Below are 8,960 nucleotides of genomic sequence, written 5' to 3' on the forward strand. Positions count from 1 at the left end.
AAATGTGATGGTTTCAGGAGGGGGTGTACTTTGAGAGGTGATTAGGTCATAAGGGGGGAAGCCCTCATGAATGGGATTAGTGCCCTTATGAAGGAGACTCCCGAGAGCTCTCCTGCCCCTTTCACTGTGTGAGGACAAAGCGAGAAGATGGTTGTTTATGAACCGGGAAATGGGATCTCCTCAGGCACTGATGCATCTGCTAGTGCCTGACCTTAGACGTCCCAGCCTCTAGAACTATGAGAAATACACATCTATTTTTTCAGCTACCCAGTTTATGTCATTTTAGTTATAGCAGACTGAACTAAGTCAGATGGGATGGTGGAAAACTTGAAGAGACCTTGTGTTTGGAATAGGGTGGATGTGAATGTACCATCTGACAGCCAGTTGTCAAAAAATGATTGCAACCCTCTTAGCAGGTGTGGCAAGATTAGAATTGCCCACCAAAAGGCAGGTAAAAGGCAACATAGAAGAAAAGAGCATCATCAAGTGTCCAACTTTGTCTTTGCTGCCTTCAGTGATTCATAGCTCTTGCCCATGATGTGAAAAATTGCCCCAAGTAAAGAGAAGGAAATGAGAGAGAGAACAAAAGTCCTAAAGTGATGTAACTATGTAAAACCAAGAAAACACAGAAGTGACTGATTCTGCCATGAATTGGACAGGTTGACTTGTAGACCTTTTTTTAAAAATTTAATTTATTTATTTGACAGAGAAATTACAAGTAGGCAGAGAGGCAGGCAGAGAGAGAGGGGGAAAGCAGGCTCCCTGCTGAGCAGAGAGCCCTATGCAGGGCTCGATCCCAGGACCCTGAGATCATGACCTGAGCCAAAGGCAGAGGCTTAACCCACAGAGCCACCCAGGTGCCCTGGATCTTGTTCCTTCTTATCTTATCAAAACTCATACTGAGCCATGAGTTCTGGGTTGCAAAAGAGGAGACTTGTAGACCTTAAGAATAAATTAAGTAGTGTTTCAGAAAGGTACAGGTATTTTTCACCATACTATTACAATATTACTCACTATATTCCCTATGCTTTACTTTTCACTCCCGTGACTTATTTTATAACTGGAGGCTTGTACCTCTTAGTCCCCTTCACCTATGTCATCCACCCCCCAGAAGCCCTCCAGTTCGGCAACCACCACTTTGTTCTCTGTATTTATGATTTTGTTCCTGTTTTGTTTGTTTAAAAAGGTACAATTTTGGACATCTTTAGTAAATACTTTGAATTCATAACTAAAACATTTATTTATTAGGAACATGTCTATAATATATTTTATATGAAAAAAGCACACTACAGACATGATATATATTATCCCTATTTTAAGTGTTACATTTGCATTTACATGTGTTTATGCATGAAAAATATGTCTTAAAGGTTATACTCCCAATTAGACATAGTTCTCTCTGGGTGATTCAATAATGAGTTATTCTATTGTACTCTTTTCTTTATATCTGTCCAATTTTAGAACCATGCAATTGTTTATATAATGAGTGTCTATTATTTGAATAATGACAAAAGCAACAAAACCATTTCCATTTTCAAAAACTGGTAAAAGATATTATTTATTTTAGATAGTGAGAAGGTATGGAAAAAACACTGAATTTGCCACCAGCAGAATGAGATTGTTAGTTTTCCAGTTGCTAGTCATGTGACCTTGGGCAAGCCACCTACCATTTCCGGTCCTCACTTGTAAACTGGGGATAATAATGCTCACTGTATCACCTCCCAGTGGTATCCTGTGGCAGGCGTGGGGCTTGACATTTAATGTGTTATCCAATCAGCAAAACAACTCTTAATGTGGCTATTATTATTCCCATTATGCAAAATGAAATATAGAGAATATATATTGTAGCTCTTTGAAAACCATCATGTAAACCTTGGCTGCTCCTGCAATATAATCAAGAAAAAATGCTTGCAGTGCTTGGCATAGACATAGATGCCACATATAAGCTCTTTAAACCATATATAGATAGATTAGATTCCATGAATATCAGGCTCCCCTAAGATATTTAGCAATCTGAAGAGAAATTTGTGAGTTCAATGCCTGAAGATAGCTTCTCTAAAGCCAAACATTTCAGTCATATTCCTTCCTACCTACTGCCAGGGCTCTTGATTAAAGCTTTGCTTCTGAGAACAGATTGTTGAATCAAAGTATGAGTTATAACCTTTGTGTTTGCTAAATTCAAGATGTATATTTGTATACACATGAACATATATATGTTTGCACACATAGTATCATTTTCTGTGCTTAATTATCATTAATTACCTAGTACTCTCATTTAGATATGTTTTAATTTATGGAAACAGATGAAGAAATGAGGATCAGGAACATGGGCCAAGTACAATGCCATATAAAGAAAAAAAAATGTCTAGAGTAATTCTACATAACCTAAGTGGGAAAATTAGTACTAATCCATACTTCTTTATGTGAAACCTTTGAAACTAGAAGAGTTTTAGGGTTCAGAAGCTTTTGAGTTTCAGGAAGGTAATTAAATGCCTTATGTCATGTGTGGAGATAGAACGTCCTGAATGGTGTGTGTCCTGTAATCAAGCACATTGTTATTTAGGCCCATAAAGACATGAATATTCATACTAAGTAGGATAAAAATCTTTAAACAGTCTTATATCAGTTCAAGTTTTGCTGCCAAATGAGTTTGCACCAAACTTTGGGAGAACTTTTCAGTTCAATTAAACTCTGTAATGAGACAGGAGGTGCTTCCGTTTTCTTCAAGTTGTTTTCAGGTTTTCATTTGCTCTTCATTTTCCTGCTCTTGCTGATGTGGCGGGATGGTTCTCGCAGTTGTAGGAAGAGATAATGTGAAGGCGCAGTGTTGACTCTTATCAGGAAGAATCATTACCAATGGCAATAAAAAAGTTGTCTTTAGGGAGGCAAGTTTTTCTTTCGCCTCACTGATATGTACTTCTCAGGATGAATAAAACATATCCGTGTGACTGGATGTAAAGAGTTGATAAACAGTTTCCTATGTAAAAGCTTTCAGAAGCCTTTAGTTTGTATGAAAACCTAACTCCTGACCTCTGCTCTCTGGACTCCTGCTAATGGTACCACTTATTACCATTTGAAGTTGTGATGACCTAGTTGGAATTATTTGTAGTGTTGATACACTTAGTCAGGACTGTAGAGACTTCCATAATTTGATGATTATGGGAGTAAGGTGAGTAAAGGGGACATTTGCCCTGGACTTTGGGAGGATATTTCCATTAGTGATAGGTCAAAATAAATGGTGACTTAAGGTTGGAGAAAACTTTCCAGGCAGTGAATCAACAGATTTTTCTCCTTCAAAAGGAAGCAGATGCCTAAGTGCTGATGTCAATGCGTAGGATATAATAATGGATAGGCTACCCATGAAGTATAATAAGGAGAAAAGGTATAAAAACGGGGTTAAAAATCCTCCTCGCCAAATCTTTCAGCTAGTCTCCCAAGCTATATCCAATTATGATTGCAGAGAATATTGAGGATTGAGGCACTTACCAAACTAGATGGAAGGAACCTTACAACTGCAGGTTAATGAAGAAAAGTCAATCTGGCCAGTTCATGGTGAACTCAGGCACTCCTGTGTTTCTTTGGCTTACTCATGGTTTTACACACTCACATTATTTCAGGATTTGTTTTCTCTCTCTTTACTCCTTCCCTTCACTAGCAATAGCCATACTTGATTAAATTGCACAAATAGAGATGTATTCTGTGGAGATGCTTCTTAAAGAAATACAATTTATAGCAATAGTAACATTTATGATCAGGAGAAATGGACCAAAGAGGAAGGAAAAACATGGGAATGATTAAAACAAAATTTTATCCCCAACTTTCATATAGTCAGCACGAATATTATTTTGTGTAGATGTGGAATTATGACATATAATTGTGTACATACCTATACAATGTGACAAGAGAGTCAGAGATGAAAATTTCCTAACACGGTGTGTCTGGGGGCTCAGTTGGTTAAGTGTCTGCCTTCTGCTCAGGTCAGGATCTCAAGGTCCTGGGATTGAGGCCCTCATCAGGCTTTTGCTTCTCCCTCTTCCTCTGCCTGCTGCTCCCCTGACTTGTGTGCTCTCTCTCTTTCTCAAATAAATAAATTTTTAAAAATCTTTTTAAAAATTAACAAATACATTAGTGAAGAACATTTTATAAAAAATCTCCTATCGCTGCTATTTGTGATTTGTTTTTGGTGACAATGCAGAGATAAAAAGCAAAACACCAAAAAACATCTACGCTAGCTAGTTTAAATTACTTTCTTAAAGCAGACTCTAAGAGTGACTTGGTTCCTAATCTGTGCTACCAAAAATGCACCCTCTGCCTGTGAGAGTTTTACTTTTTCTGCATTTAAATTCACACACCCACATTCCCTCTCATACACACACACACACACACCCTACATATGAAGTATATGTGTAATAAGACTTTTCCAGATCTAATCATTAATAATACATTTCCAATGGGAGGTGTTCTAGGCACATGTGATAGGCCTAAGGGGAATGCTATAATAGCTTAAAATCCCCTAATTAGACTTTATGCCGACTGGTCTTGTTAATCAAATGTTTGACAGACACCTTAGAGGACTCATCAAGTCCTCCTCATTAGCATGGTAAACAAAATTAATTTTTTAATGTACATATTGATTAAATTGTTTATCTCTCATTTTGACATCTTCCTGGGGTAAAAAAGTCAGAGGACATTGAATTCGATGTTGAACTGAGTGTGTAAGCATGTACTCAATGAGTCAAGTCCACACATGGAACTATCAGCAAGAACTCAGAGGAAGGATAAAACTTTATAGATCTGGTATGTCTGATATATATGCCTAGCTTGGTGTAGTAAAAACAAATAAATATTTAAGAAAATAAATTTTTAAAAATTAGTCTGGACATCAAGGAATATAAAAATGTCAATTAGATTTGTGACCTCCTCTTTCCTCCCTTAAATATGAAATAATTTTGTATGTTAACAGGATAAACTGTGAGAAAATTATTGTAAACAGAAGTTTTTAAAATCTGACTTATCCTCTTTATGACTAAAACACATTAGTATTTCTGGATAATGAAAAATTACTAGAATAAAATATAATGGTCAGAGAGTCACTTTTATAAAAAGCTCATTAAAGTTGATAAGAAAAACACTGAGACCCCAATATGAAAATGAGCAAAGGACATGAACAAATAATACATGCCAACAGAGATAATTAGCAAGCACACATATGGGAAAATGCTTAACCTTGTTAGTTATCAAAAAAAATACAAGCTAAAATAACACTGTGTTATTACCATATCATTTAGATGTGTAAAGGAAATTATATTCTGGTGAATTCTACCAAATGTTTAAAAAGAATAAACATCAATCTTTCATAAACTCTTCTAAAAGATAGAAGAGGTAGGAAGGCTTCCTAACTCCTTCTATGTGCTTCCATTATCTTGATACTAAAACCACATAAAAACATCACAATAAAACTACAGACCAATATCATTTATGAATATAAATGCAAAAGTCCTCAACAAGATCCTAGCAAACCAAATCCTGCAACATGTAAAAAAGATTATATGCCATGATCAAATAGGTTTTATCCCAGGAATGGATGAATAGTTCAACACATAAAAATCAATCAATGTAACAAACCACATTAATAGAATGAAGGGGGAAAAACATACATAATATTCTCAATAGACACAGAAAAAGCATTTGACAAAACCCAATACGCTTTCATGAGAAAAACGGTCAATAACCTAAAAATAGAAAGCAACTCCCTCAACTTGATAAAGACCATCTATAAAAACCTATAGGTACCATAATACTCAATGGTGGAAGACTAGATGCTTTCCCCTAAGATCAGGAACAAGACAAGAATGTTTGCTCTCACCATCTCCATTTGATATTGTACTAGAGGTTTGAAAAAGTAAGCAAGAAAATGAAAAAAAAAAAAAGAGGTAGAAAGGAAGAAGTAAAATTATATGTATTGCACAAGACATCATCTTATATATAGGAAATCTAAAGGAATTCACAAAAAACAATCAAAACTTATGTAAGTTTAGCAAGGTTGTAGGATATAAGGTCAATATCCAAAAATCAATTGCATTTCTATAATTTCTACAGACTATCAATGAACAATCTTTAAATGAAATTAACAAAGCAATCGCATTTATGGTAGCATCAAAAGGAATAAAGTACTTAGGAATAAATTTAACAAATTTAAGATTAATAACTAATTAATTATAATTAATAATAATTAATTAATAACTAAGACTTATACACAGAAACCCAGAAAACAATGTTGAAAAAAATGGAAAGATATTTCATGTTCATGTACTGGAAGATTTAATGTTGTCAACATGGGAACACACCCCAAATTAATCTGCAGACTCAACATAATACCTATCAAAACCTCAGCTGCTCTTTTTGGGGTAGAAATTTATAATCTTATAAAATTCATATGGAAATCTGGGAAATCTAGAATAACTAAAACAATCTTGGTAAAGAATAAAGTTTCAGGTTACACTCTTCTCGATTTCAAAATTCATTACAAAGATTCAGTAATCAAAACAGTGTGTACCTGACATAGGATAGAAATATAGATCAATAGAGTTCAATTAAGAATCCAAAAATAAACTCTTGCACTTAGGGCCAACTGATTTTCAATAAGAATACTAGAACAACTGAATATCCACATAAAAGAATAAAGTTGGACACTACTTCCCAAAAAAATTGACTCAAAATGGTCCATACATTTAAATATAAGAGCTAAGACTATAAAACTCTTAGAAGAAAACATAGGCATAAATCTTTATGACCTGGGATCAGGGAATGGTTTCTTAGATAATACAGCAAGAGCACAAGTGACATAAAGATAAAATAAATAAACTGGTCTCCTCCAAATGAAAAACATGTGTGCTTCAAAGGACACTATTAAGAAAGTGAAAATAACCCAAGGAATGGACAAAAACAGTTACAAACCTTATGTGAACTCTTACAACACAACAACAACAAAAGACAAATAACCCAATCAAAAATGACAAGGATTTGAAAAGGTGTTTCTCCACAGAAAATGTATAAGTGGCTAAGAAACATATGAAAAAAATACTCAATATCTTTAGTCATTCGGCAAATTCAAATTAAACCACAATAAGATACCACTTCTATGTCCTAGGATGGCTACAATAAAAAAAGATTGATAATAATGAGCATCAGCCAGGATGTGGAGAAATTGGAATTCTGAGACATTGCTTGTGGGAATGTAAAATGATACAAATGTTCTCCAAAACAGTTTGCCAGTTCCTCATCAAGTAAAACATAGAATTACCACAACATAGCAATTATACTCCTAGTTATGTATCCAAGAGAATTTGAAATATAGCCACACAAAAGTTTGTACACAAATCCTCATAGTACCAATATTTATTATAGCCCCAGAGTGGCAACAACTCAGTTGTCCATCAACTGATGAATTAATTAAAATGTGCATTATGTCATATAATGGAATATTATGCACCCATGAAAAGGAATGAAATACTGATTCATGCTACAACATGGATGAACCTAAAAAATAGGTTCAGTGAAAGAAACCATACACAAAAGACCACATGCTGTAGGGTTCCAGTTATAGGAAATGTCCAGAATAGGTAAATCCATAAAAGCATAAAGTAGATCAGTGGTTGCCAAGGGCTGAGAGGAGGGAAAAATGGGGAATGACTGCTAACAGGTATGGGATGTACATGAATATCTCCATAAAGCTGTTATTTAAAAAAAAAGAAATGATTTAATGCTGGCAAGACTGGCGAAACTGGTCTTATACAACATGAACAATATATAATAGATATTATACATTACTAACACCTGAGGAATTAGTACAATCCTTTTCTAAAGCAAATTTGTCTATATGTTCCAAGAGCTGTATAAGTCTTCTACAATAATCCTGTACCTAGAAAATTAGGCTATACTCAGTGTCAAAACAGTAAAAAAGCTGCATGCTCAAAGATATTCTTTCCCAAAAAAGTGAAAACACATCAAACATTTTACAAAATGAGAATAGGGAGTTGAATAATAGTATGAAATATTTTTCCAATATTCTATGATGACTTGTTAAGGAAAAATGTTATAGATATGAATGATTAGACCTTTTATTTATTTTTTAAATGTTTAATATTCATTTCTTTCTGAGAAACTGATGAAATTCTTTTTTTTTTAAGATTTTTTATTTATTTATTTGACAGACAGAGATCACAAGTAGGCAGAAAGGCAGAGCGGGGGGGTGGGGTGGGGTGTGGGAAGCAGGCTCCCCGCAAGCAGAGAGCTCGATGTGGGGCTCAATCCCAGGACCCTGAGATCATGACCTGAGCGGAAGGCAGAGGCTTTAACCCACTGAACCACCCAGGCGCCCCTGATTAGACCTTTTAAATTATTTATACATGTAGGAAAACCAGGACAAAGAAAAGGGATACAGTTAAAAAAAAAAAAAAAGTGATTTGTTAGTATGCTGTAATCACTGGGATCCCATTCCTGTGTTTCTCCTATTAGTGTTGTGAGGAATATGAATCCACCACAATGTTCTTTGATGCTATGCTGTTGTTATATGTAAAACAATTTTTAGGGGCACCTAAAAACTGGTGGCTCAGTTGGTTAAGTGACTCTTGATTTGGGCTCAGGTCATGTTCTTAGGGTTGTGAGATAAGGCTCAGCACTGGGCATGGAGCATGCTTAAGATTCTCTCCTCTCTCTCTGTCCCTCTCCCTCTCTAAAAAAAAATAAAATGAAGTAAAATCCATTTTAAATATTTGAAGGAGGACTTAAGGAGGATTTCTGACTGTTCTTTTGGCTATGTCTTGCATATCCAGAAAGACGTATGAGTGATCCGGATGTCTAGATGATTCTGACCAGGAGAAAACACGAGGTGAGAAATCACGAGGTGATCAGTAACACTGGAGAACCAAACTGAGGGCCGCAAGGAAGATGGGGAACCC

General features: G+C 35.3%; 1 pseudogene; it reads right to left on the reverse strand.

The window, feature by feature from the left end:
- Nucleotides 1–868: 868 nt before the first annotated feature.
- LOC123925403 lies at nt 869–979 on the reverse strand (annotated as a pseudogene).
- Between the last annotated feature and the right edge of the window lie 7,981 nt (nt 980–8,960).

This window comes from Meles meles, chromosome 14 (assembly GCF_922984935.1).
Source record: "Meles meles chromosome 14, mMelMel3.1 paternal haplotype, whole genome shotgun sequence".
Lineage (NCBI taxonomy): Eukaryota > Metazoa > Chordata > Mammalia > Carnivora > Mustelidae > Meles > Meles meles.